The 24412-nt window shown below is 47.8% G+C and overlaps 48 non-coding genes across 48 annotated transcripts; all 48 read right to left on the minus strand.

Moving 5' to 3' along the window:
• Positions 1 to 162: 162 nt before the first annotated feature.
• Trnak-cuu lies at positions 163 to 235 on the minus strand. Its single transcript has one exon. It is a non-coding gene; the product is annotated as a tRNA-Lys (tRNA).
• A 438-nt stretch (positions 236 to 673) lies between these two features.
• Positions 674 to 746, minus strand: Trnar-ucg. The gene has a single exon. It is a non-coding gene; the product is annotated as a tRNA-Arg (tRNA).
• Positions 747 to 1288: 542 nt separating this feature from the next.
• Trnat-agu lies at positions 1289 to 1360 on the minus strand. The gene has a single exon. It is a non-coding gene; the product is annotated as a tRNA-Thr (tRNA).
• A 321-nt stretch (positions 1361 to 1681) lies between these two features.
• Positions 1682 to 1754, minus strand: Trnak-cuu. Its single transcript has one exon. It is a non-coding gene; the product is annotated as a tRNA-Lys (tRNA).
• Positions 1755 to 2192: 438 nt separating this feature from the next.
• On the minus strand, positions 2193 to 2265 carry Trnar-ucg. Its single transcript has one exon. It is a non-coding gene; the product is annotated as a tRNA-Arg (tRNA).
• A 542-nt stretch (positions 2266 to 2807) lies between these two features.
• On the minus strand, positions 2808 to 2879 carry Trnat-agu. The gene has a single exon. It is a non-coding gene; the product is annotated as a tRNA-Thr (tRNA).
• Positions 2880 to 3200: 321 nt separating this feature from the next.
• Positions 3201 to 3273, minus strand: Trnak-cuu. The gene has a single exon. It is a non-coding gene; the product is annotated as a tRNA-Lys (tRNA).
• Positions 3274 to 3711: 438 nt separating this feature from the next.
• On the minus strand, positions 3712 to 3784 carry Trnar-ucg. The gene has a single exon. It is a non-coding gene; the product is annotated as a tRNA-Arg (tRNA).
• A 545-nt stretch (positions 3785 to 4329) lies between these two features.
• Positions 4330 to 4401, minus strand: Trnat-agu. The gene has a single exon. It is a non-coding gene; the product is annotated as a tRNA-Thr (tRNA).
• A 321-nt stretch (positions 4402 to 4722) lies between these two features.
• On the minus strand, positions 4723 to 4795 carry Trnak-cuu. The gene has a single exon. It is a non-coding gene; the product is annotated as a tRNA-Lys (tRNA).
• Positions 4796 to 5233: 438 nt separating this feature from the next.
• On the minus strand, positions 5234 to 5306 carry Trnar-ucg. Its single transcript has one exon. It is a non-coding gene; the product is annotated as a tRNA-Arg (tRNA).
• A 542-nt stretch (positions 5307 to 5848) lies between these two features.
• Trnat-agu lies at positions 5849 to 5920 on the minus strand. Its single transcript has one exon. It is a non-coding gene; the product is annotated as a tRNA-Thr (tRNA).
• A 320-nt stretch (positions 5921 to 6240) lies between these two features.
• Trnak-cuu lies at positions 6241 to 6313 on the minus strand. The gene has a single exon. It is a non-coding gene; the product is annotated as a tRNA-Lys (tRNA).
• Positions 6314 to 6751: 438 nt separating this feature from the next.
• On the minus strand, positions 6752 to 6824 carry Trnar-ucg. The gene has a single exon. It is a non-coding gene; the product is annotated as a tRNA-Arg (tRNA).
• A 542-nt stretch (positions 6825 to 7366) lies between these two features.
• Positions 7367 to 7438, minus strand: Trnat-agu. The gene has a single exon. It is a non-coding gene; the product is annotated as a tRNA-Thr (tRNA).
• Positions 7439 to 7759: 321 nt separating this feature from the next.
• Positions 7760 to 7832, minus strand: Trnak-cuu. Its single transcript has one exon. It is a non-coding gene; the product is annotated as a tRNA-Lys (tRNA).
• A 438-nt stretch (positions 7833 to 8270) lies between these two features.
• Positions 8271 to 8343, minus strand: Trnar-ucg. The gene has a single exon. It is a non-coding gene; the product is annotated as a tRNA-Arg (tRNA).
• Positions 8344 to 8885: 542 nt separating this feature from the next.
• On the minus strand, positions 8886 to 8957 carry Trnat-agu. The gene has a single exon. It is a non-coding gene; the product is annotated as a tRNA-Thr (tRNA).
• A 320-nt stretch (positions 8958 to 9277) lies between these two features.
• Positions 9278 to 9350, minus strand: Trnak-cuu. Its single transcript has one exon. It is a non-coding gene; the product is annotated as a tRNA-Lys (tRNA).
• A 438-nt stretch (positions 9351 to 9788) lies between these two features.
• Trnar-ucg lies at positions 9789 to 9861 on the minus strand. Its single transcript has one exon. It is a non-coding gene; the product is annotated as a tRNA-Arg (tRNA).
• A 542-nt stretch (positions 9862 to 10403) lies between these two features.
• Positions 10404 to 10475, minus strand: Trnat-agu. The gene has a single exon. It is a non-coding gene; the product is annotated as a tRNA-Thr (tRNA).
• Positions 10476 to 10796: 321 nt separating this feature from the next.
• Positions 10797 to 10869, minus strand: Trnak-cuu. The gene has a single exon. It is a non-coding gene; the product is annotated as a tRNA-Lys (tRNA).
• A 438-nt stretch (positions 10870 to 11307) lies between these two features.
• Positions 11308 to 11380, minus strand: Trnar-ucg. Its single transcript has one exon. It is a non-coding gene; the product is annotated as a tRNA-Arg (tRNA).
• A 545-nt stretch (positions 11381 to 11925) lies between these two features.
• Positions 11926 to 11997, minus strand: Trnat-agu. The gene has a single exon. It is a non-coding gene; the product is annotated as a tRNA-Thr (tRNA).
• Positions 11998 to 12318: 321 nt separating this feature from the next.
• On the minus strand, positions 12319 to 12391 carry Trnak-cuu. Its single transcript has one exon. It is a non-coding gene; the product is annotated as a tRNA-Lys (tRNA).
• Positions 12392 to 12829: 438 nt separating this feature from the next.
• On the minus strand, positions 12830 to 12902 carry Trnar-ucg. The gene has a single exon. It is a non-coding gene; the product is annotated as a tRNA-Arg (tRNA).
• A 544-nt stretch (positions 12903 to 13446) lies between these two features.
• Trnat-agu lies at positions 13447 to 13518 on the minus strand. Its single transcript has one exon. It is a non-coding gene; the product is annotated as a tRNA-Thr (tRNA).
• Positions 13519 to 13839: 321 nt separating this feature from the next.
• Positions 13840 to 13912, minus strand: Trnak-cuu. Its single transcript has one exon. It is a non-coding gene; the product is annotated as a tRNA-Lys (tRNA).
• Positions 13913 to 14350: 438 nt separating this feature from the next.
• Trnar-ucg lies at positions 14351 to 14423 on the minus strand. Its single transcript has one exon. It is a non-coding gene; the product is annotated as a tRNA-Arg (tRNA).
• A 542-nt stretch (positions 14424 to 14965) lies between these two features.
• Trnat-agu lies at positions 14966 to 15037 on the minus strand. The gene has a single exon. It is a non-coding gene; the product is annotated as a tRNA-Thr (tRNA).
• Positions 15038 to 15357: 320 nt separating this feature from the next.
• On the minus strand, positions 15358 to 15430 carry Trnak-cuu. Its single transcript has one exon. It is a non-coding gene; the product is annotated as a tRNA-Lys (tRNA).
• A 438-nt stretch (positions 15431 to 15868) lies between these two features.
• On the minus strand, positions 15869 to 15941 carry Trnar-ucg. The gene has a single exon. It is a non-coding gene; the product is annotated as a tRNA-Arg (tRNA).
• A 542-nt stretch (positions 15942 to 16483) lies between these two features.
• Positions 16484 to 16555, minus strand: Trnat-agu. Its single transcript has one exon. It is a non-coding gene; the product is annotated as a tRNA-Thr (tRNA).
• Positions 16556 to 16876: 321 nt separating this feature from the next.
• Trnak-cuu lies at positions 16877 to 16949 on the minus strand. The gene has a single exon. It is a non-coding gene; the product is annotated as a tRNA-Lys (tRNA).
• A 438-nt stretch (positions 16950 to 17387) lies between these two features.
• On the minus strand, positions 17388 to 17460 carry Trnar-ucg. The gene has a single exon. It is a non-coding gene; the product is annotated as a tRNA-Arg (tRNA).
• Positions 17461 to 18002: 542 nt separating this feature from the next.
• Trnat-agu lies at positions 18003 to 18074 on the minus strand. Its single transcript has one exon. It is a non-coding gene; the product is annotated as a tRNA-Thr (tRNA).
• A 320-nt stretch (positions 18075 to 18394) lies between these two features.
• On the minus strand, positions 18395 to 18467 carry Trnak-cuu. The gene has a single exon. It is a non-coding gene; the product is annotated as a tRNA-Lys (tRNA).
• Positions 18468 to 18905: 438 nt separating this feature from the next.
• Trnar-ucg lies at positions 18906 to 18978 on the minus strand. Its single transcript has one exon. It is a non-coding gene; the product is annotated as a tRNA-Arg (tRNA).
• Positions 18979 to 19523: 545 nt separating this feature from the next.
• Positions 19524 to 19595, minus strand: Trnat-agu. Its single transcript has one exon. It is a non-coding gene; the product is annotated as a tRNA-Thr (tRNA).
• A 321-nt stretch (positions 19596 to 19916) lies between these two features.
• On the minus strand, positions 19917 to 19989 carry Trnak-cuu. The gene has a single exon. It is a non-coding gene; the product is annotated as a tRNA-Lys (tRNA).
• Positions 19990 to 20427: 438 nt separating this feature from the next.
• On the minus strand, positions 20428 to 20500 carry Trnar-ucg. The gene has a single exon. It is a non-coding gene; the product is annotated as a tRNA-Arg (tRNA).
• A 545-nt stretch (positions 20501 to 21045) lies between these two features.
• On the minus strand, positions 21046 to 21117 carry Trnat-agu. Its single transcript has one exon. It is a non-coding gene; the product is annotated as a tRNA-Thr (tRNA).
• Positions 21118 to 21437: 320 nt separating this feature from the next.
• Positions 21438 to 21510, minus strand: Trnak-cuu. The gene has a single exon. It is a non-coding gene; the product is annotated as a tRNA-Lys (tRNA).
• A 438-nt stretch (positions 21511 to 21948) lies between these two features.
• On the minus strand, positions 21949 to 22021 carry Trnar-ucg. The gene has a single exon. It is a non-coding gene; the product is annotated as a tRNA-Arg (tRNA).
• A 542-nt stretch (positions 22022 to 22563) lies between these two features.
• On the minus strand, positions 22564 to 22635 carry Trnat-agu. Its single transcript has one exon. It is a non-coding gene; the product is annotated as a tRNA-Thr (tRNA).
• A 321-nt stretch (positions 22636 to 22956) lies between these two features.
• On the minus strand, positions 22957 to 23029 carry Trnak-cuu. Its single transcript has one exon. It is a non-coding gene; the product is annotated as a tRNA-Lys (tRNA).
• A 438-nt stretch (positions 23030 to 23467) lies between these two features.
• Positions 23468 to 23540, minus strand: Trnar-ucg. Its single transcript has one exon. It is a non-coding gene; the product is annotated as a tRNA-Arg (tRNA).
• Positions 23541 to 24082: 542 nt separating this feature from the next.
• On the minus strand, positions 24083 to 24154 carry Trnat-agu. Its single transcript has one exon. It is a non-coding gene; the product is annotated as a tRNA-Thr (tRNA).
• Positions 24155 to 24412: the final 258 nt, after the last annotated feature.

Raw genomic sequence — 24412 nt, forward strand, 5'->3', positions numbered from 1 at the left:
CCAAAACAACACTTTTATTTCATTTCAGAGCTACTTTCAGCTTCAAAAACCATTCCTCTGATATTCATACGAAGCTAGGCATCGTCGTAACCCGTTACGTTCATTACGCAAGGCTCACGAGAGGGGCGCAGGTTGCATCCGCGTAGACACAAAATTTTGCGCCGCCCAGCGTGGGGCTCGAACCCACGACCCTGAGATTAAGAGTCTCATGCTCTACCGACTGAGCTAGCCGGGCTCCACACAACGCGTCACGAGCCATACAGTATTTATGCGACCTGCGACCATCTATGGAAGATCCTTTTGACTACAGCTTATTTCCTGCTGCCACAAATGAGCTACAATTCCTATTCAATGAAATAAATTTTCCGAAAGGCATCAAATCTACTTGAAATGATACGTGGCTATCAGCACCATTATTCAACACACATGCTCGACTGTGCGCAGACGCCTGTGGCGCAGCTCTTGGGTCCTGAGTCAGACGCAGTAGTTCCAAAAATCTCTCCTGATCGGCACTGTGCCGAAAATTTCGCTACACAACCCCTTTGTCTTGCTTGAGCTTCAGGTAGACGCCGGTTTGCAGCCAGGAAGCGGACAGCAGCAACTTTCAACTAGATTTGTAGTACTCAAACAACTCAGTAAAACAGCATGCATCTTTTGCAGAACTGGAAGAACTCGACCGTGACAGGATTCGAACCTGCAATCTTCGGATCCGAAGTCCGACGCCTTATCCATTAGGCCACACGGTCACTGGCGCAATATGCTTCCCCACACACACCTCATTGTCGCCATTTGTACGCTTGCCGGAATGAATTTCCCATCTTTGACGCAATTCTCCATCTCCAATTTCAGTACTAAAAAGGCGACGCTACTTCTTGCTGTGTCCCATCGCAAGTTACATTCAAGCCCTTGTGACGCTGATCAAACAAGAGGTTGCAAATCAGCTTCAATTGCTTACTGCCATCTCAGTCGCTTGCAGAAGGTGCCTCACCCTATGTCATACAATGGCGAGTTGCCTCTATTACCAAAGCGGCGGCGGCGCCGACGACGACGACAACCGCGAGGGTCTCTACCAGGGGTAGAAAATACATCACAAGAACTAAGTATTCCACGTCGGCATTCTCCGGAGACTGCCAAAAGCAGCAGTTTCTGGTGCCTACTTTAATAGCACCATTCGCACTATTCATTTGCGAGAGCATTTCTTAAATACCGAACCCATTCATAATTTTTTATATCCTTGACCGCTTTTTTCGAAAGATCTACGTTAGAAGGGGCTGTTACAAAATTCTTTTGCCTCCTGTGAGGATCGAACTCACGACCTCTGGTTTACTAGACCAGCGCTCTGCCACTGAGCTAAGGAGGCGCCGCCTAGTGCACATTTCGGGTACTTCAATCTTATGGACCAGTCAATCGGAGCCCTTCAGCTGGAAACGCACCGCATTAGCGACCATTATTTGTATTTAGTTAGCACAGCTGCTGCTTTCCTACACATCTCACACGATATCGATGTACGCCTAAAATTCCAAAACAACACTTTTATTTCATTTCAGAGCTACTTTCAGCTTCAAAAACCATTCCTCTGATATTCATACGAAGCTAGGCATCGTCGTAACCCGTTACGTTCATTACGCAAGGCTCACGAGAGGGGCGCAGGTTGCATCCGCGTAGACACAAAATTTTGCGCCGCCCAGCGTGGGGCTCGAACCCACGACCCTGAGATTAAGAGTCTCATGCTCTACCGACTGAGCTAGCCGGGCTCCACACAACGCGTCACGAGCCATACAGTATTTATGCGACCTGCGACCATCTATGGAAGATCCTTTTGACTACAGCTTATTTCCTGCTGCCACAAATGAGCTACAATTCCTATTCAATGAAATAAATTTTCCGAAAGGCATCAAATCTACTTGAAATGATACGTGGCTATCAGCACCATTATTCAACACACATGCTCGACTGTGCGCAGACGCCTGTGGCGCAGCTCTTGGGTCCTGAGTCAGACGCAGTAGTTCCAAAAATCTCTCCTGATCGGCACTGTGCCGAAAATTTCGCTACACAACCCCTTTGTCTTGCTTGAGCTTCAGGTAGACGCCGGTTTGCAGCCAGGAAGCGGACAGCAGCAACTTTCAACTAGATTTGTAGTACTCAAACAACTCAGTAAAACAGCATGCATCTTTTGCAGAACTGGAAGAACTCGACCGTGACAGGATTCGAACCTGCAATCTTCGGATCCGAAGTCCGACGCCTTATCCATTAGGCCACACGGTCACTGGCGCAATATGCTTCCCCACACACACCTCATTGTCGCCATTTGTACGCTTGCCGGAATGAATTTCCCATCTTTGACGCAATTCTCCATCTCCAATTTCAGTACTAAAAAGGCGACGCTACTTCTTGCTGTGTCCCATCGCAAGTTACATTCAAGCCCTTGTGACGCTGATCAAACAAGAGGTTGCAAATCAGCTTCAATTGCTTACTGCCATCTCAGTCGCTTGCAGAAGGTGCCTCACCCTATGTCATACAATGGCGAGTTGCCTCTATTACCAAAGCGGCGGCGGCGCCGACGACGACGACAACCGCGAGGGTCTCTACCAGGGGTAGAAAATACATCACAAGAACTAAGTATTCCACGTCGGCATTCTCCGGAGACTGCCAAAAGCAGCAGTTTCTGGTGCCTACTTTAATAGCACCATTCGCACTATTCATTTGCGAGAGCATTTCTTAAATACCGAACCCATTCATAATTTTTTATATCCTTGACCGCTTTTTTCGAAAGATCTACGTTAGAAGGGGCTGTTACAAAATTCTTTTGCCTCCTGTGAGGATCGAACTCACGACCTCTGGTTTACTAGACCAGCGCTCTGCCACTGAGCTAAGGAGGCGCCGCCTAGTGCACATTTCGGGTACTTCAATCTTATGGACCAGTCAATCGGAGCCCTTCAGCTGGAAACGCACCGCATTAGCGACCATTATTTGTATTTAGTTAGCACAGCTGCTGCTTTCCTACACATCTCACACGATATCGATGTACGCCTAAAATTCCAAAACAACACTTTTATTTCATTTCAGAGCTACTTTCAGCTTCAAAAACCATTCCTCTGATATTCATACGAAGCTAGGCATCGTCGTAACCCGTTACGTTCATTACGCAAGGCTCACGAGAGGGGCGCAGGTTGCATCCGCGTAGACACAAAATTTTGCGCCGCCCAGCGTGGGGCTCGAACCCACGACCCTGAGATTAAGAGTCTCATGCTCTACCGACTGAGCTAGCCGGGCTCCACACAACGCGTCACGAGCCATACAGTATTTATGCGACCTGCGACCATCTATGGAAGATCCTTTTGACTACAGCTTATTTCCTGCTGCCACAAATGAGCTACAATTCCTATTCAATGAAATAAATTTTCCGAAAGGCATCAAATCTACTTGAAATGATACGTGGCTATCAGCACCATTATTCAACACACATGCTCGACTGTGCGCAGACGCCTGTGGCGCAGCTCTTGGGTCCTGAGTCAGACGCAGTAGTTCCAAAAATCTCTCCTGATCGGCACTGTGCCGAAAATTTCGCTACACAACCCCTTTGTCTTGCTTGAGCTTCAGGTAGACGCCGGTTTGCAGCCAGGAAGCGGACAGCAGCAACTTTCAACTAGATTTGTAGTACTCAAACAACTCAGTAAAACAGCATGCATCTTTTGCAGAACTGGAAAAACTCGACCGTGACAGGATTCGAACCTGCAATCTTCGGATCCGAAGTCCGACGCCTTATCCATTAGGCCACACGGTCACTGGCGCAATATGCTTCCCCACACACACCTCATTGTCGCCATTTGTACGCTTGCCGGAATGAATTTCCCATCTTTGACGCAATTCTCCATCTCCAATTTCAGTACTAAAAAGGCGACGCTACTTCTTGCTGTGTCCCATCGCAAGTTACATTCAAGCCCTTGTGACGCTGATCAAACAAGAGGTTGCAAATCAGCTTCAATTGCTTACTGCCATCTCAGTCGCTTGCAGAAGGTGCCTCACCCTATGTCATACAATGGCGAGTTGCCTCTATTACCAAAGCGGCGGCGGCGCCGACGACGACGACGACAACCGCGAGGGTCTCTACCAGGGGTAGAAAATACATCACAAGAACTAAGTATTCCACGTCGGCATTCTCCGGAGACTGCCAAAAGCAGCAGTTTCTGGTGCCTACTTTAATAGCACCATTCGCACTATTCATTTGCGAGAGCATTTCTTAAATACCGAACCCATTCATAATTTTTTATATCCTTGACCGCTTTTTTCGAAAGATCTACGTTAGAAGGGGCTGTTACAAAATTCTTTTGCCTCCTGTGAGGATCGAACTCACGACCTCTGGTTTACTAGACCAGCGCTCTGCCACTGAGCTAAGGAGGCGCCGCCTAGTGCACATTTCGGGTACTTCAATCTTATGGACCAGTCAATCGGAGCCCTTCAGCTGGAAACGCACCGCATTAGCGACCATTATTTGTATTTAGTTAGCACAGCTGCTGCTTTCCTACACATCTCACACGATATCGATGTACGCCTAAAATTCCAAAACAACACTTTTATTTCATTTCAGAGCTACTTTCAGCTTCAAAAACCATTCCTCTGATATTCATACGAAGCTAGGCATCGTCGTAACCCGTTACGTTCATTACGCAAGGCTCACGAGAGGGGCGCAGGTTGCATCCGCGTAGACACAAAATTTTGCGCCGCCCAGCGTGGGGCTCGAACCCACGACCCTGAGATTAAGAGTCTCATGCTCTACCGACTGAGCTAGCCGGGCTCCACACAACGCGTCACGAGCCATACAGTATTTATGCGACCTGCGACCATCTATGGAAGATCCTTTTGACTACAGCTTATTTCCTGCTGCCACAAATGAGCTACAATTCCTATTCAATGAAATAAATTTTCCGAAAGGCATCAAATCTACTTGAAATGATACGTGGCTATCAGCACCATTATTCAACACACATGCTCGACTGTGCGCAGACGCCTGTGGCGCAGCTCTTGGGTCCTGAGTCAGACGCAGTAGTTCCAAAAATCTCTCCTGATCGGCACTGTGCCGAAAATTTCGCTACACAACCCCTTTGTCTTGCTTGAGCTTCAGGTAGACGCCGGTTTGCAGCCAGGAAGCGGACAGCAGCAACTTTCAACTAGATTTGTAGTACTCAAACAACTCAGTAAAACAGCATGCATCTTTTGCAGAACTGGAAAAACTCGACCGTGACAGGATTCGAACCTGCAATCTTCGGATCCGAAGTCCGACGCCTTATCCATTAGGCCACACGGTCACTGGCGCAATATGCTTCCCCACACACACCTCATTGTCGCCATTTGTACGCTTGCCGGAATGAATTTCCCATCTTTGACGCAATTCTCCATCTCCAATTTCAGTACTAAAAAGGCGACGCTACTTCTTGCTGTGTCCCATCGCAAGTTACATTCAAGCCCTTGTGACGCTGATCAAACAAGAGGTTGCAAATCAGCTTCAATTGCTTACTGCCATCTCAGTCGCTTGCAGAAGGTGCCTCACCCTATGTCATACAATGGCGAGTTGCCTCTATTACCAAAGCGGCGGCGGCGCCGACGACGACGACAACCGCGAGGGTCTCTACCAGGGGTAGAAAATACATCACAAGAACTAAGTATTCCACGTCGGCATTCTCCGGAGACTGCCAAAAGCAGCAGTTTCTGGTGCCTACTTTAATAGCACCATTCGCACTATTCATTTGCGAGAGCATTTCTTAAATACCGAACCCATTCATAATTTTTTATATCCTTGACCGCTTTTTTCGAAAGATCTACGTTAGAAGGGGCTGTTACAAAATTCTTTTGCCTCCTGTGAGGATCGAACTCACGACCTCTGGTTTACTAGACCAGCGCTCTGCCACTGAGCTAAGGAGGCGCCGCCTACTGCACATTTCGGGTACTTCAATCTTATGGACCAGTCAATCGGAGCCCTTCAGCTGGAAACGCACCGCATTAGCGACCATTATTTGTATTTAGTTAGCACAGCTGCTGCTTTCCTACACATCTCACACGATATCGATGTACGCCTAAAATTCCAAAACAACACTTTTATTTCATTTCATTGCTACTTTCAGCTTCAAAACCATTCCTCTGATATTCATACGAAGCTAGGCATCGTCGTAACCCGTTACGTTCATTACGCAAGGCTCACGAGAGGGGCGCAGGTTGCATCCGCGTAGACACAAAATTTTGCGCCGCCCAGCGTGGGGCTCGAACCCACGACCCTGAGATTAAGAGTCTCATGCTCTACCGACTGAGCTAGCCGGGCTCCACACAACGCGTCACGAGCCATACAGTATTTATGCGACCTGCGACCATCTATGGAAGATCCTTTTGACTACAGCTTATTTCCTGCTGCCACAAATGAGCTACAATTCCTATTCAATGAAATAAATTTTCCGAAAGGCATCAAATCTACTTGAAATGATACGTGGCTATCAGCACCATTATTCAACACACATGCTCGACTGTGCGCAGACGCCTGTGGCGCAGCTCTTGGGTCCTGAGTCAGACGCAGTAGTTCCAAAAATCTCTCCTGATCGGCACTGTGCCGAAAATTTCGCTACACAACCCCTTTGTCTTGCTTGAGCTTCAGGTAGACGCCGGTTTGCAGCCAGGAAGCGGACAGCAGCAACTTTCAACTAGATTTGTAGTACTCAAACAACTCAGTAAAACAGCATGCATCTTTTGCAAAACTGGAAGAACTCGACCGTGATAGGATTCGAACCTGCAATCTTCGGATCCGAAGTCCGACGCCTTATCCATTAGGCCACACGGTCACTGGCGCAATATGCTTCCCCACACACACCTCATTGTCGCCATTTGTACGCTTGCCGGAATGAATTTCCCATCTTTGACGCAATTCTCCATCTCCAATTTCAGTACTAAAAAGGCGACGCTACTTCTTGCTGTGTCCCATCGCAAGTTACATTCAAGCCCTTGTGACGCTGATCAAACAAGAGGTTGCAAATCAGCTTCAATTGCTTACTGCCATCTCAGTCGCTTGCAGAAGGTGCCTCACCCTATGTCATACAATGGCGAGTTGCCTCTATTACCAAAGCGGCGGCGGCGCCGACGACGACGACAACCGCGAGGGTCTCTACCAGGGGTAGAAAATACATCACAAGAACTAAGTATTCCACGTCGGCATTCTCCGGAGACTGCCAAAAGCAGCAGTTTCTGGTGCCTACTTTAATAGCACCATTCGCACTATTCATTTGCGAGAGCATTTCTTAAATACCGAACCCATTCATAATTTTTTATATCCTTGACCGCTTTTTTCGAAAGATCTACGTTAGAAGGGGCTGTTACAAAATTCTTTTGCCTCCTGTGAGGATCGAACTCACGACCTCTGGTTTACTAGACCAGCGCTCTGCCACTGAGCTAAGGAGGCGCCGCCTAGTGCACATTTCGGGTACTTCAATCTTATGGACCAGTCAATCGGAGCCCTTCAGCTGGAAACGCACCGCATTAGCGACCATTATTTGTATTTAGTTAGCACAGCTGCTGCTTTCCTACACATCTCACACGATATCGATGTACGCCTAAAATTCCAAAACAACACTTTTATTTCATTTCAGAGCTACTTTCAGCTTCAAAAACCATTCCTCTGATATTCATACGAAGCTAGGCATCGTCGTAACCCGTTACGTTCATTACGCAAGGCTCACGAGAGGGGCGCAGGTTGCATCCGCGTAGACACAAAATTTTGCGCCGCCCAGCGTGGGGCTCGAACCCACGACCCTGAGATTAAGAGTCTCATGCTCTACCGACTGAGCTAGCCGGGCTCCACACAACGCGTCACGAGCCATACAGTATTTATGCGACCTGCGACCATCTATGGAAGATCCTTTTGACTACAGCTTATTTCCTGCTGCCACAAATGAGCTACAATTCCTATTCAATGAAATAAATTTTCCGAAAGGCATCAAATCTACTTGAAATGATACGTGGCTATCAGCACCATTATTCAACACACATGCTCGACTGTGCGCAGACGCCTGTGGCGCAGCTCTTGGGTCCTGAGTCAGACGCAGTAGTTCCAAAAATCTCTCCTGATCGGCACTGTGCCGAAAATTTCGCTACACAACCCCTTTGTCTTGCTTGAGCTTCAGGTAGACGCCGGTTTGCAGCCAGGAAGCGGACAGCAGCAACTTTCAACTAGATTTGTAGTACTCAAACAACTCAGTAAAACAGCATGCATCTTTTGCAGAACTGGAAGAACTCGACCGTGACAGGATTCGAACCTGCAATCTTCGGATCCGAAGTCCGACGCCTTATCCATTAGGCCACACGGTCACTGGCGCAATATGCTTCCCCACACACACCTCATTGTCGCCATTTGTACGCTTGCCGGAATGAATTTCCCATCTTTGACGCAATTCTCCATCTCCAATTTCAGTACTAAAAAGGCGACGCTACTTCTTGCTGTGTCCCATCGCAAGTTACATTCAAGCCCTTGTGACGCTGATCAAACAAGAGGTTGCAAATCAGCTTCAATTGCTTACTGCCATCTCAGTCGCTTGCAGAAGGTGCCTCACCCTATGTCATACAATGGCGAGTTGCCTCTATTACCAAAGCGGCGGCGGCGCCGACGACGACGACAACCGCGAGGGTCTCTACCAGGGGTAGAAAATACATCACAAGAACTAAGTATTCCACGTCGGCATTCTCCGGAGACTGCCAAAAGCAGCAGTTTCTGGTGCCTACTTTAATAGCACCATTCGCACTATTCATTTGCGAGAGCATTTCTTAAATACCGAACCCATTCATAATTTTTTATATCCTTGACCGCTTTTTTCGAAAGATCTACGTTAGAAGGGGCTGTTACAAAATTCTTTTGCCTCCTGTGAGGATCGAACTCACGACCTCTGGTTTACTAGACCAGCGCTCTGCCACTGAGCTAAGGAGGCGCCGCCTACTGCACATTTCGGGTACTTCAATCTTATGGACCAGTCAATCGGAGCCCTTCAGCTGGAAACGCACCGCATTAGCGACCATTATTTGTATTTAGTTAGCACAGCTGCTGCTTTCCTACACATCTCACACGATATCGATGTACGCCTAAAATTCCAAAACAACACTTTTATTTCATTTCATTGCTACTTTCAGCTTCAAAACCATTCCTCTGATATTCATACGAAGCTAGGCATCGTCGTAACCCGTTACGTTCATTACGCAAGGCTCACGAGAGGGGCGCAGGTTGCATCCGCGTAGACACAAAATTTTGCGCCGCCCAGCGTGGGGCTCGAACCCACGACCCTGAGATTAAGAGTCTCATGCTCTACCGACTGAGCTAGCCGGGCTCCACACAACGCGTCACGAGCCATACAGTATTTATGCGACCTGCGACCATCTATGGAAGATCCTTTTGACTACAGCTTATTTCCTGCTGCCACAAATGAGCTACAATTCCTATTCAATGAAATAAATTTTCCGAAAGGCATCAAATCTACTTGAAATGATACGTGGCTATCAGCACCATTATTCAACACACATGCTCGACTGTGCGCAGACGCCTGTGGCGCAGCTCTTGGGTCCTGAGTCAGACGCAGTAGTTCCAAAAATCTCTCCTGATCGGCACTGTGCCGAAAATTTCGCTACACAACCCCTTTGTCTTGCTTGAGCTTCAGGTAGACGCCGGTTTGCAGCCAGGAAGCGGACAGCAGCAACTTTCAACTAGATTTGTAGTACTCAAACAACTCAGTAAAACAGCATGCATCTTTTGCAAAACTGGAAGAACTCGACCGTGATAGGATTCGAACCTGCAATCTTCGGATCCGAAGTCCGACGCCTTATCCATTAGGCCACACGGTCACTGGCGCAATATGCTTCCCCACACACACCTCATTGTCGCCATTTGTACGCTTGCCGGAATGAATTTCCCATCTTTGACGCAATTCTCCATCTCCAATTTCAGTACTAAAAAGGCGACGCTACTTCTTGCTGTGTCCCATCGCAAGTTACATTCAAGCCCTTGTGACGCTGATCAAACAAGAGGTTGCAAATCAGCTTCAATTGCTTACTGCCATCTCAGTCGCTTGCAGAAGGTGCCTCACCCTATGTCATACAATGGCGAGTTGCCTCTATTACCAAAGCGGCGGCGGCGCCGACGACGACGACAACCGCGAGGGTCTCTACCAGGGGTAGAAAATACATCACAAGAACTAAGTATTCCACGTCGGCATTCTCCGGAGACTGCCAAAAGCAGCAGTTTCTGGTGCCTACTTTAATAGCACCATTCGCACTATTCATTTGCGAGAGCATTTCTTAAATACCGAACCCATTCATAATTTTTTATATCCTTGACCGCTTTTTTCGAAAGATCTACGTTAGAAGGGGCTGTTACAAAATTCTTTTGCCTCCTGTGAGGATCGAACTCACGACCTCTGGTTTACTAGACCAGCGCTCTGCCACTGAGCTAAGGAGGCGCCGCCTAGTGCACATTTCGGGTACTTCAATCTTATGGACCAGTCAATCGGAGCCCTTCAGCTGGAAACGCACCGCATTAGCGACCATTATTTGTATTTAGTTAGCACAGCTGCTGCTTTCCTACACATCTCACACGATATCGATGTACGCCTAAAATTCCAAAACAACACTTTTATTTCATTTCAGAGCTACTTTCAGCTTCAAAAACCATTCCTCTGATATTCATACGAAGCTAGGCATCGTCGTAACCCGTTACGTTCATTACGCAAGGCTCACGAGAGGGGCGCAGGTTGCATCCGCGTAGACACAAAATTTTGCGCCGCCCAGCGTGGGGCTCGAACCCACGACCCTGAGATTAAGAGTCTCATGCTCTACCGACTGAGCTAGCCGGGCTCCACACAACGCGTCACGAGCCATACAGTATTTATGCGACCTGCGACCATCTATGGAAGATCCTTTTGACTACAGCTTATTTCCTGCTGCCACAAATGAGCTACAATTCCTATTCAATGAAATAAATTTTCCGAAAGGCATCAAATCTACTTGAAATGATACGTGGCTATCAGCACCATTATTCAACACACATGCTCGACTGTGCGCAGACGCCTGTGGCGCAGCTCTTGGGTCCTGAGTCAGACGCAGTAGTTCCAAAAATCTCTCCTGATCGGCACTGTGCCGAAAATTTCGCTACACAACCCCTTTGTCTTGCTTGAGCTTCAGGTAGACGCCGGTTTGCAGCCAGGAAGCGGACAGCAGCAACTTTCAACTAGATTTGTAGTACTCAAACAACTCAGTAAAACAGCATGCATCTTTTGCAGAACTGGAAAAACTCGACCGTGACAGGATTCGAACCTGCAATCTTCGGATCCGAAGTCCGACGCCTTATCCATTAGGCCACACGGTCACTGGCGCAATATGCTTCCCCACACACACCTCATTGTCGCCATTTGTACGCTTGCCGGAATGAATTTCCCATCTTTGACGCAATTCTCCATCTCCAATTTCAGTACTAAAAAGGCGACGCTACTTCTTGCTGTGTCCCATCGCAAGTTACATTCAAGCCCTTGTGACGCTGATCAAACAAGAGGTTGCAAATCAGCTTCAATTGCTTACTGCCATCTCAGTCGCTTGCAGAAGGTGCCTCACCCTATGTCATACAATGGCGAGTTGCCTCTATTACCAAAGCGGCGGCGGCGCCGACGACGACGACGACAACCGCGAGGGTCTCTACCAGGGGTAGAAAATACATCACAAGAACTAAGTATTCCACGTCGGCATTCTCCGGAGACTGCCAAAAGCAGCAGTTTCTGGTGCCTACTTTAATAGCACCATTCGCACTATTCATTTGCGAGAGCATTTCTTAAATACCGAACCCATTCATAATTTTTTATATCCTTGACCGCTTTTTTCGAAAGATCTACGTTAGAAGGGGCTGTTACAAAATTCTTTTGCCTCCTGTGAGGATCGAACTCACGACCTCTGGTTTACTAGACCAGCGCTCTGCCACTGAGCTAAGGAGGCGCCGCCTAGTGCACATTTCGGGTACTTCAATCTTATGGACCAGTCAATCGGAGCCCTTCAGCTGGAAACGCACCGCATTAGCGACCATTATTTGTATTTAGTTAGCACAGCTGCTGCTTTCCTACACATCTCACACGATATCGATGTACGCCTAAAATTCCAAAACAACACTTTTATTTCATTTCAGAGCTACTTTCAGCTTCAAAAACCATTCCTCTGATATTCATACGAAGCTAGGCATCGTCGTAACCCGTTACGTTCATTACGCAAGGCTCACGAGAGGGGCGCAGGTTGCATCCGCGTAGACACAAAATTTTGCGCCGCCCAGCGTGGGGCTCGAACCCACGACCCTGAGATTAAGAGTCTCATGCTCTACCGACTGAGCTAGCCGGGCTCCACACAACGCGTCACGAGCCATACAGTATTTATGCGACCTGCGACCATCTATGGAAGATCCTTTTGACTACAGCTTATTTCCTGCTGCCACAAATGAGCTACAATTCCTATTCAATGAAATAAATTTTCCGAAAGGCATCAAATCTACTTGAAATGATACGTGGCTATCAGCACCATTATTCAACACACATGCTCGACTGTGCGCAGACGCCTGTGGCGCAGCTCTTGGGTCCTGAGTCAGACGCAGTAGTTCCAAAAATCTCTCCTGATCGGCACTGTGCCGAAAATTTCGCTACACAACCCCTTTGTCTTGCTTGAGCTTCAGGTAGACGCCGGTTTGCAGCCAGGAAGCGGACAGCAGCAACTTTCAACTAGATTTGTAGTACTCAAACAACTCAGTAAAACAGCATGCATCTTTTGCAGAACTGGAAAAACTCGACCGTGACAGGATTCGAACCTGCAATCTTCGGATCCGAAGTCCGACGCCTTATCCATTAGGCCACACGGTCACTGGCGCAATATGCTTCCCCACACACACCTCATTGTCGCCATTTGTACGCTTGCCGGAATGAATTTCCCATCTTTGACGCAATTCTCCATCTCCAATTTCAGTACTAAATGGCGACGCTACTTCTTGCTGTGTCCCATCGCAAGTTACATTCAAGCCCTTGTGACGCTGATCAAACAAGAGGTTGCAAATCAGCTTCAATTGCTTACTGCCATCTCAGTCGCTTGCAGAAGGTGCCTCACCCTATGTCATACAATGGCGAGTTGCCTCTATTACCAAAGCGGCGGCGGCGCCGACGACGACGACGACAACCGCGAGGGTCTCTACCAGGGGTAGAAAATACATCACAAGAACTAAGTATTCCACGTCGGCATTCTCCGGAGACTGCCAAAAGCAGCAGTTTCTGGTGCCTACTTTAATAGCACCATTCGCACTATTCATTTGCGAGAGCATTTCTTAAATACCGAACCCATTCATAATTTTTTATATCCTTGACCGCTTTTTTCGAAAGATCTACGTTAGAAGGGGCTGTTACAAAATTCTTTTGCCTCCTGTGAGGATCGAACTCACGACCTCTGGTTTACTAGACCAGCGCTCTGCCACTGAGCTAAGGAGGCGCCGCCTAGTGCACATTTCGGGTACTTCAATCTTATGGACCAGTCAATCGGAGCCCTTCAGCTGGAAACGCACCGCATTAGCGACCATTATTTGTATTTAGTTAGCACAGCTGCTGCTTTCCTACACATCTCACACGATATCGATGTACGCCTAAAATTCCAAAACAACACTTTTATTTCATTTCAGAGCTACTTTCAGCTTCAAAAACCATTCCTCTGATATTCATACGAAGCTAGGCATCGTCGTAACCCGTTACGTTCATTACGCAAGGCTCACGAGAGGGGCGCAGGTTGCATCCGCGTAGACACAAAATTTTGCGCCGCCCAGCGTGGGGCTCGAACCCACGACCCTGAGATTAAGAGTCTCATGCTCTACCGACTGAGCTAGCCGGGCTCCACACAACGCGTCACGAGCCATACAGTATTTATGCGACCTGCGACCATCTATGGAAGATCCTTTTGACTACAGCTTATTTCCTGCTGCCACAAATGAGCTACAATTCCTATTCAATGAAATAAATTTTCCGAAAGGCATCAAATCTACTTGAAATGATACGTGGCTATCAGCACCATTATTCAACACACATGCTCGACTGTGCGCAGACGCCTGTGGCGCAGCTCTTGGGTCCTGAGTCAGACGCAGTAGTTCCAAAAATCTCTCCTGATCGGCACTGTGCCGAAAATTTCGCTACACAACCCCTTTGTCTTGCTTGAGCTTCAGGTAGACGCCGGTTTGCAGCCAGGAAGCGGACAGCAGCAACTTTCAACTAGATTTGTAGTACTCAAACAACTCAGTAAAACAGCATGCATCTTTTGCAGAACTGGAAAAACTCGACCGTGACAGGATTCGAACCTGCAATCTTCGGATCCGAAGTCCGACGCCTTATCCATTAGGCCACACGGTCACTGGCGCAATATGCTTCCCCACACACACCTCATTGTCGCCATTTGTACGCTTGCCGGAATGAATTTCCCATCTTTGACGCAATTCTCCATCTCCAATTTCAGTACTAAAAAGGCGACGCTACTTCTTGCTGTGTCCCATCGCAAGTTACATTCAAGCCCTTGTGACGCTGATCAAACAAGAGGTTGCAAATCAGCTTCAATTGCTTACTGCCATCTCAGTCGCTTGCAGAAGGTGCCTCACCCTATGTCATACAATGGCGAGTTGCCTCTATTACCAAAGCGGCGGCGGCGCCGACGACGACGACAACCGCGAGGGTCTCTACCAGGGGTAGAAAATACATCACAAGAACTAAGTATTCCACGTCGGCATTCTCCGGAGACTGCCAAAAGCAGCAGTTTCTGGTGCCTACTTTAATAGCACCATTCGCACTATTCATTTGCGAGAGCATTTCTTAAATACCGAACCCATTCATAATTTTTTATATCCTTGACCGCTTTTTTCGAAAGATCTACGTTAGAAGGGGCTGTTACAAAATTCTTTTGCCTCCTGTGAGGATCGAACTCACGACCTCTGGTTTACTAGACCAGCGCTCTGCCACTGAGCTAAGGAGGCGCCGCCTACTGCACATTTCGGGTACTTCAATCTTATGGACCAGTCAATCGGAGCCCTTCAGCTGGAAACGCACCGCATTAGCGACCATTATTTGTATTTAGTTAGCACAGCTGCTGCTTTCCTACACATCTCACACGATATCGATGTACGCCTAAAATTCCAAAACAACACTTTTATTTCATTTCATTGCTACTTTCAGCTTCAAAACCATTCCTCTGATATTCATACGAAGCTAGGCATCGTCGTAACCCGTTACGTTCATTACGCAAGGCTCACGAGAGGGGCGCAGGTTGCATCCGCGTAGACACAAAATTTTGCGCCGCCCAGCGTGGGGCTCGAACCCACGACCCTGAGATTAAGAGTCTCATGCTCTACCGACTGAGCTAGCCGGGCTCCACACAACGCGTCACGAGCCATACAGTATTTATGCGACCTGCGACCATCTATGGAAGATCCTTTTGACTACAGCTTATTTCCTGCTGCCACAAATGAGCTACAATTCCTATTCAATGAAATAAATTTTCCGAAAGGCATCAAATCTACTTGAAATGATACGTGGCTATCAGCACCATTATTCAACACACATGCTCGACTGTGCGCAGACGCCTGTGGCGCAGCTCTTGGGTCCTGAGTCAGACGCAGTAGTTCCAAAAATCTCTCCTGATCGGCACTGTGCCGAAAATTTCGCTACACAACCCCTTTGTCTTGCTTGAGCTTCAGGTAGACGCCGGTTTGCAGCCAGGAAGCGGACAGCAGCAACTTTCAACTAGATTTGTAGTACTCAAACAACTCAGTAAAACAGCATGCATCTTTTGCAAAACTGGAAGAACTCGACCGTGATAGGATTCGAACCTGCAATCTTCGGATCCGAAGTCCGACGCCTTATCCATTAGGCCACACGGTCACTGGCGCAATATGCTTCCCCACACACACCTCATTGTCGCCATTTGTACGCTTGCCGGAATGAATTTCCCATCTTTGACGCAATTCTCCATCTCCAATTTCAGTACTAAAAAGGCGACGCTACTTCTTGCTGTGTCCCATCGCAAGTTACATTCAAGCCCTTGTGACGCTGATCAAACAAGAGGTTGCAAATCAGCTTCAATTGCTTACTGCCATCTCAGTCGCTTGCAGAAGGTGCCTCACCCTATGTCATACAATGGCGAGTTGCCTCTATTACCAAAGCGGCGGCGGCGCCGACGACGACGACAACCGCGAGGGTCTCTACCAGGGGTAGAAAATACATCACAAGAACTAAGTATTCCACGTCGGCATTCTCCGGAGACTGCCAAAAGCAGCAGTTTCTGGTGCCTACTTTAATAGCACCATTCGCACTATTCATTTGCGAGAGCATTTCTTAAATACCGAACCCATTCATAATTTTTTATATCCTTGACCGCTTTTTTCGAAAGATCTACGTTAGAAGGGGCTGTTACAAAATTCTTTTGCCTCCTGTGAGGATCGAACTCACGACCTCTGGTTTACTAGACCAGCGCTCTGCCACTGAGCTAAGGAGGCGCCGCCTAGTGCACATTTCGGGTACTTCAATCTTATGGACCAGTCAATCGGAGCCCTTCAGCTGGAAACGCACCGCATTAGCGACCATTATTTGTATTTAGTTAGCACAGCTGCTGCTTTCCTACACATCTCACACGATATCGATGTACGCCTAAAATTCCAAAACAACACTTTTATTTCATTTCAGAGCTACTTTCAGCTTCAAAAACCATTCCTCTGATATTCATACGAAGCTAGGCATCGTCGTAACCCGTTACGTTCATTACGCAAGGCTCACGAGAGGGGCGCAGGTTGCATCCGCGTAGACACAAAATTTTGCGCCGCCCAGCGTGGGGCTCGAACCCACGACCCTGAGATTAAGAGTCTCATGCTCTACCGACTGAGCTAGCCGGGCTCCACACAACGCGTCACGAGCCATACAGTATTTATGCGACCTGCGACCATCTATGGAAGATCCTTTTGACTACAGCTTATTTCCTGCTGCCACAAATGAGCTACAATTCCTATTCAATGAAATAAATTTTCCGAAAGGCATCAAATCTACTTGAAATGATACGTGGCTATCAGCACCATTATTCAACACACATGCTCGACTGTGCGCAGACGCCTGTGGCGCAGCTCTTGGGTCCTGAGTCAGACGCAGTAGTTCCAAAAATCTCTCCTGATCGGCACTGTGCCGAAAATTTCGCTACACAACCCCTTTGTCTTGCTTGAGCTTCAGGTAGACGCCGGTTTGCAGCCAGGAAGCGGACAGCAGCAACTTTCAACTAGATTTGTAGTACTCAAACAACTCAGTAAAACAGCATGCATCTTTTGCAGAACTGGAAGAACTCGACCGTGACAGGATTCGAACCTGCAATCTTCGGATCCGAAGTCCGACGCCTTATCCATTAGGCCACACGGTCACTGGCGCAATATGCTTCCCCACACACACCTCATTGTCGCCATTTGTACGCTTGCCGGAATGAATTTCCCATCTTTGACGCAATTCTCCATCTCCAATTTCAGTACTAAAAAGGCGACGCTACTTCTTGCTGTGTCCCATCGCAAGTTACATTCAAGCCCTTGTGACGCTGATCAAACAAGAGGTTGCAAATCAGCTTCAATTGCTTACTGCCATCTCAGTCGCTTGCAGAAGGTGCCTCACCCTATGTCATACAATGGCGAGTTGCCTCTATTACCAAAGCGGCGGCGGCGCCGACGACGACGACAACCGCGAGGGTCTCTACCAGGGGTAGAAAATACATCACAAGAACTAAGTATTCCACGTCGGCATTCTCCGGAGACTGCCAAAAGCAGCAGTTTCTGGTGCCTACTTTAATAGCACCATTCGCACTATTCATTTGCGAGAGCATTTCTTAAATACCGAACCCATTCATAATTTTTTATATCCTTGACCGCTTTTTTCGAAAGATCTACGTTAGAAGGGGCTGTTACAAAATTCTTTTGCCTCCTGTGAGGATCGAACTCACGACCTCTGGTTTACTAGACCAGCGCTCTGCCACTGAGCTAAGGAGGCGCCGCCTACTGCACATTTCGGGTACTTCAATCTTATGGACCAGTCAATCGGAGCCCTTCAGCTGGAAACGCACCGCATTAGCGACCATTATTTGTATTTAGTTAGCACAGCTGCTGCTTTCCTACACATCTCACACGATATCGATGTACGCCTAAAATTCCAAAACAACACTTTTATTTCATTTCATTGCTACTTTCAGCTTCAAAACCATTCCTCTGATATTCATACGAAGCTAGGCATCGTCGTAACCCGTTACGTTCATTACGCAAGGCTCACGAGAGGGGCGCAGGTTGCATCCGCGTAGACACAAAATTTTGCGCCGCCCAGCGTGGGGCTCGAACCCACGACCCTGAGATTAAGAGTCTCATGCTCTACCGACTGAGCTAGCCGGGCTCCACACAACGCGTCACGAGCCATACAGTATTTATGCGACCTGCGACCATCTATGGAAGATCCTTTTGACTACAGCTTATTTCCTGCTGCCACAAATGAGCTACAATTCCTATTCAATGAAATAAATTTTCCGAAAGGCATCAAATCTACTTGAAATGATACGTGGCTATCAGCACCATTATTCAACACACATGCTCGACTGTGCGCAGACGCCTGTGGCGCAGCTCTTGGGTCCTGAGTCAGACGCAGTAGTTCCAAAAATCTCTCCTGATCGGCACTGTGCCGAAAATTTCGCTACACAACCCCTTTGTCTTGCTTGAGCTTCAGGTAGACGCCGGTTTGCAGCCAGGAAGCGGACAGCAGCAACTTTCAACTAGATTTGTAGTACTCAAACAACTCAGTAAAACAGCATGCATCTTTTGCAGAACTGGAAAAACTCGACCGTGACAGGATTCGAACCTGCAATCTTCGGATCCGAAGTCCGACGCCTTATCCATTAGGCCACACGGTCACTGGCGCAATATGCTTCCCCACACACACCTCATTGTCGCCATTTGTACGCTTGCCGGAATGAATTTCCCATCTTTGACGCAATTCTCCATCTCCAATTTCAGTACTAAAAAGGCGACGCTACTTCTTGCTGTGTCCCATCGCAAGTTACATTCAAGCCCTTGTGACGCTGATCAAACAAGAGGTTGCAAATCAGCTTCAATTGCTTACTGCCATCTCAGTCGCTTGCAGAAGGTGCCTCACCCTATGTCATACAATGGCGAGTTGCCTCTATTACCAAAGCGGCGGCGGCGCCGACGACGACGACGACAACCGCGAGGGTCTCTACCAGGGGTAGAAAATACATCACAAGAACTAAGTATTCCACGTCGGCATTCTCCGGAGACTGCCAAAAGCAGCAGTTTCTGGTGCCTACTTTAATAGCACCATTCGCACTATTCATTTGCGAGAGCATTTCTTAAATACCGAACCCATTCATAATTTTTTATATCCTTGACCGCTTTTTTCGAAAGATCTACGTTAGAAGGGGCTGTTACAAAATTCTTTTGCCTCCTGTGAGGATCGAACTCACGACCTCTGGTTTACTAGACCAGCGCTCTGCCACTGAGCTAAGGAGGCGCCGCCTAGTGCACATTTCGGGTACTTCAATCTTATGGACCAGTCAATCGGAGCCCTTCAGCTGGAAACGCACCGCATTAGCGACCATTATTTGTATTTAGTTAGCACAGCTGCTGCTTTCCTACACATCTCACACGATATCGATGTACGCCTAAAATTCCAAAACAACACTTTTATTTCATTTCAGAGCTACTTTCAGCTTCAAAAACCATTCCTCTGATATTCATACGAAGCTAGGCATCGTCGTAACCCGTTACGTTCATTACGCAAGGCTCACGAGAGGGGCGCAGGTTGCATCCGCGTAGACACAAAATTTTGCGCCGCCCAGCGTGGGGCTCGAACCCACGACCCTGAGATTAAGAGTCTCATGCTCTACCGACTGAGCTAGCCGGGCTCCACACAACGCGTCACGAGCCATACAGTATTTATGCGACCTGCGACCATCTATGGAAGATCCTTTTGACTACAGCTTATTTCCTGCTGCCACAAATGAGCTACAATTCCTATTCAATGAAATAAATTTTCCGAAAGGCATCAAATCTACTTGAAATGATACGTGGCTATCAGCACCATTATTCAACACACATGCTCGACTGTGCGCAGACGCCTGTGGCGCAGCTCTTGGGTCCTGAGTCAGACGCAGTAGTTCCAAAAATCTCTCCTGATCGGCACTGTGCCGAAAATTTCGCTACACAACCCCTTTGTCTTGCTTGAGCTTCAGGTAGACGCCGGTTTGCAGCCAGGAAGCGGACAGCAGCAACTTTCAACTAGATTTGTAGTACTCAAACAACTCAGTAAAACAGCATGCATCTTTTGCAGAACTGGAAAAACTCGACCGTGACAGGATTCGAACCTGCAATCTTCGGATCCGAAGTCCGACGCCTTATCCATTAGGCCACACGGTCACTGGCGCAATATGCTTCCCCACACACACCTCATTGTCGCCATTTGTACGCTTGCCGGAATGAATTTCCCATCTTTGACGCAATTCTCCATCTCCAATTTCAGTACTAAAAAGGCGACGCTACTTCTTGCTGTGTCCCATCGCAAGTTACATTCAAGCCCTTGTGACGCTGATCAAACAAGAGGTTGCAAATCAGCTTCAATTGCTTACTGCCATCTCAGTCGCTTGCAGAAGGTGCCTCACCCTATGTCATACAATGGCGAGTTGCCTCTATTACCAAAGCGGCGGCGGCGCCGACGACGACGACGACAACCGCGAGGGTCTCTACCAGGGGTAGAAAATACATCACAAGAACTAAGTATTCCACGTCGGCATTCTCCGGAGACTGCCAAAAGCAGCAGTTTCTGGTGCCTACTTTAATAGCACCATTCGCACTATTCATTTGCGAGAGCATTTCTTAAATACCGAACCCATTCATAATTTTTTATATCCTTGACCGCTTTTTTCGAAAGATCTACGTTAGAAGGGGCTGTTACAAAATTCTTTTGCCTCCTGTGAGGATCGAACTCACGACCTCTGGTTTACTAGACCAGCGCTCTGCCACTGAGCTAAGGAGGCGCCGCCTACTGCACATTTCGGGTACTTCAATCTTATGGACCAGTCAATCGGAGCCCTTCAGCTGGAAACGCACCGCATTAGCGACCATTATTTGTATTTAGTTAGCACAGCTGCTGCTTTCCTACACATCTCACACGATATCGATGTACGCCTAAAATTCCAAAACAACACTTTTATTTCATTTCATTGCTACTTTCAGCTTCAAAACCATTCCTCTGATATTCATACGAAGCTAGGCATCGTCGTAACCCGTTACGTTCATTACGCAAGGCTCACGAGAGGGGCGCAGGTTGCATCCGCGTAGACACAAAATTTTGCGCCGCCCAGCGTGGGGCTCGAACCCACGACCCTGAGATTAAGAGTCTCATGCTCTACCGACTGAGCTAGCCGGGCTCCACACAACGCGTCACGAGCCATACAGTATTTATGCGACCTGCGACCATCTATGGAAGATCCTTTTGACTACAGCTTATTTCCTGCTGCCACAAATGAGCTACAATTCCTATTCAATGAAATAAATTTTCCGAAAGGCATCAAATCTACTTGAAATGATACGTGGCTATCAGCACCATTATTCAACACACATGCTCGACTGTGCGCAGACGCCTGTGGCGCAGCTCTTGGGTCCTGAGTCAGACGCAGTAGTTCCAAAAATCTCTCCTGATCGGCACTGTGCCGAAAATTTCGCTACACAACCCCTTTGTCTTGCTTGAGCTTCAGGTAGACGCCGGTTTGCAGCCAGGAAGCGGACAGCAGCAACTTTCAACTAGATTTGTAGTACTCAAACAACTCAGTAAAACAGCATGCATCTTTTGCAAAACTGGAAGAACTCGACCGTGATAGGATTCGAACCTGCAATCTTCGGATCCGAAGTCCGACGCCTTATCCATTAGGCCACACGGTCACTGGCGCAATATGCTTCCCCACACACACCTCATTGTCGCCATTTGTACGCTTGCCGGAATGAATTTCCCATCTTTGACGCAATTCTCCATCTCCAATTTAAGTACTAAAAAGGCGACGCTACTTCTTGCTGTGTCCCATCGCAAGTTACATTCAAGCCCTTGTGACGCTGATCAAACAAGAGGTTGCAAATCAGCTTCAATTGCTTACTGCCATCTCAGTCGCTTGCAGAAGGTGCCTCACCCTATGTCATACAATGGCGAGTTGCCTCTATTACCAAAGCGGCGGCGGCGCCGACGACGACGACAACCGCGAGGGTCTCTACCAGGGGTAGAAAATACATCACAAGAACTAAGTATTCCACGTCGGCATTCTCCGGAGACTGCCAAAAGCAGCAGTTTCTGGTGCCTACTTTAATAGCACCATTCGCACTATTCATTTGCGAGAGCATTTCTTAAATACCGAACCCATTCATAATTTTTTATATCCTTGACCGCTTTTTTCGAAAGATCTACGTTAGAAGGGGCTGTTACAAAATTCTTTTGCCTCCTGTGAGGATCGAACTCACGACCTCTGGTTTACTAGACCAGCGCTCTGCCACTGAGCTAAGGAGGCGCCGCCTAGTGCACATTTCGGGTACTTCAATCTTATGGACCAGTCAATCGGAGCCCTTCAGCTGGAAACGCACCGCATTAGCGACCATTATTTGTATTTAGTTAGCACAGCTGCTGCTTTCCTACACATCTCACACGATATCGATGTACGCCTAAAATTCCAAAACAACACTTTTATTTCATTTCAGAGCTACTTTCAGCTTCAAAAACCATTCCTCTGATATTCATACGAAGCTAGGCATCGTCGTAACCCGTTACGTTCATTACGCAAGGCTCACGAGAGGGGCGCAGGTTGCATCCGCGTAGACACAAAATTTTGCGCCGCCCAGCGTGGGGCTCGAACCCACGACCCTGAGATTAAGAGTCTCATGCTCTACCGACTGAGCTAGCCGGGCTCCACACAACGCGTCACGAGCCATACAGTATTTATGCGACCTGCGACCATCTATGGAAGATCCTTTTGACTACAGCTTATTTCCTGCTGCCACAAATGAGCTACAATTCCTATTCAATGAAATAAATTTTCCGAAAGGCATCAAATCTACTTGAAATGATACGTGGCTATCAGCACCATTATTCAACACACATGCTCGACTGTGCGCAGACGCCTGTGGCGCAGCTCTTGGGTCCTGAGTCAGACGCAGTAGTTCCAAAAATCTCTCCTGATCGGCACTGTGCCGAAAATTTCGCTACACAACCCCTTTGTCTTGCTTGAGCTTCAGGTAGACGCCGGTTTGCAGCCAGGAAGCGGACAGCAGCAACTTTCAACTAGATTTGTAGTACTCAAACAACTCAGTAAAACAGCATGCATCTTTTGCAGAACTGGAAGAACTCGACCGTGACAGGATTCGAACCTGCAATCTTCGGATCCGAAGTCCGACGCCTTATCCATTAGGCCACACGGTCACTGGCGCAATATGCTTCCCCACACACACCTCATTGTCGCCATTTGTACGCTTGCCGGAATGAATTTCCCATCTTTGACGCAATTCTCCATCTCCAATTTCAGTACTAAAAAGGCGACGCTACTTCTTGCTGTGTCCCATCGCAAGTTACATTCAAGCCCTTGTGACGCTGATCAAACAAGAGGTTGCAAATCAGCTTCAATTGCTTACTGCCATCTCAGTCGCTTGCAGAAGGTGCCTCACCCTATGTCATACAATGGCGAGTTGCCTCTATTACCAAAGCGGCGGCGGCGCCGACGACGACGACAACCGCGAGGGTCTCTACCAGGGGTAGAAAATACATCACAAGAACTAAGTATTCCACGTCGGCATTCTCCGGAGACTGCCAAAAGCAGCAGTTTCTGGTGCCTACTTTAATAGCACCATTCGCACTATTCATTTGCGAGAGCATTTCTTAAATACCGAACCCATTCATAATTTTTTATATCCTTGACCGCTTTTTTCGAAAGATCTACGTTAGAAGGGGCTGTTACAAAATTCTTTTGCCTCCTGTGAGGATCGAACTCACGACCTCTGGTTTACTAGACCAGCGCTCTGCCACTGAGCTAAGGAGGCGCCGCCTACTGCACATTTCGGGTACTTCAATCTTATGGACCAGTCAATCGGAGCCCTTCAGCTGGAAACGCACCGCATTAGCGACCATTATTTGTATTTAGTTAGCACAGCTGCTGCTTTCCTACACATCTCACACGATATCGATGTACGCCTAAAATTCCAAAACAACACTTTTATTTCATTTCATTGCTACTTTCAGCTTCAAAACCATTCCTCTGATATTCATACGAAGCTAGGCATCGTCGTAACCCGTTACGT

This window comes from Schistocerca piceifrons, unplaced genomic scaffold (genome assembly GCF_021461385.2).
Source record: "Schistocerca piceifrons isolate TAMUIC-IGC-003096 unplaced genomic scaffold, iqSchPice1.1 HiC_scaffold_1772, whole genome shotgun sequence".
Classification (NCBI taxonomy): domain Eukaryota; kingdom Metazoa; phylum Arthropoda; class Insecta; order Orthoptera; family Acrididae; genus Schistocerca; species Schistocerca piceifrons.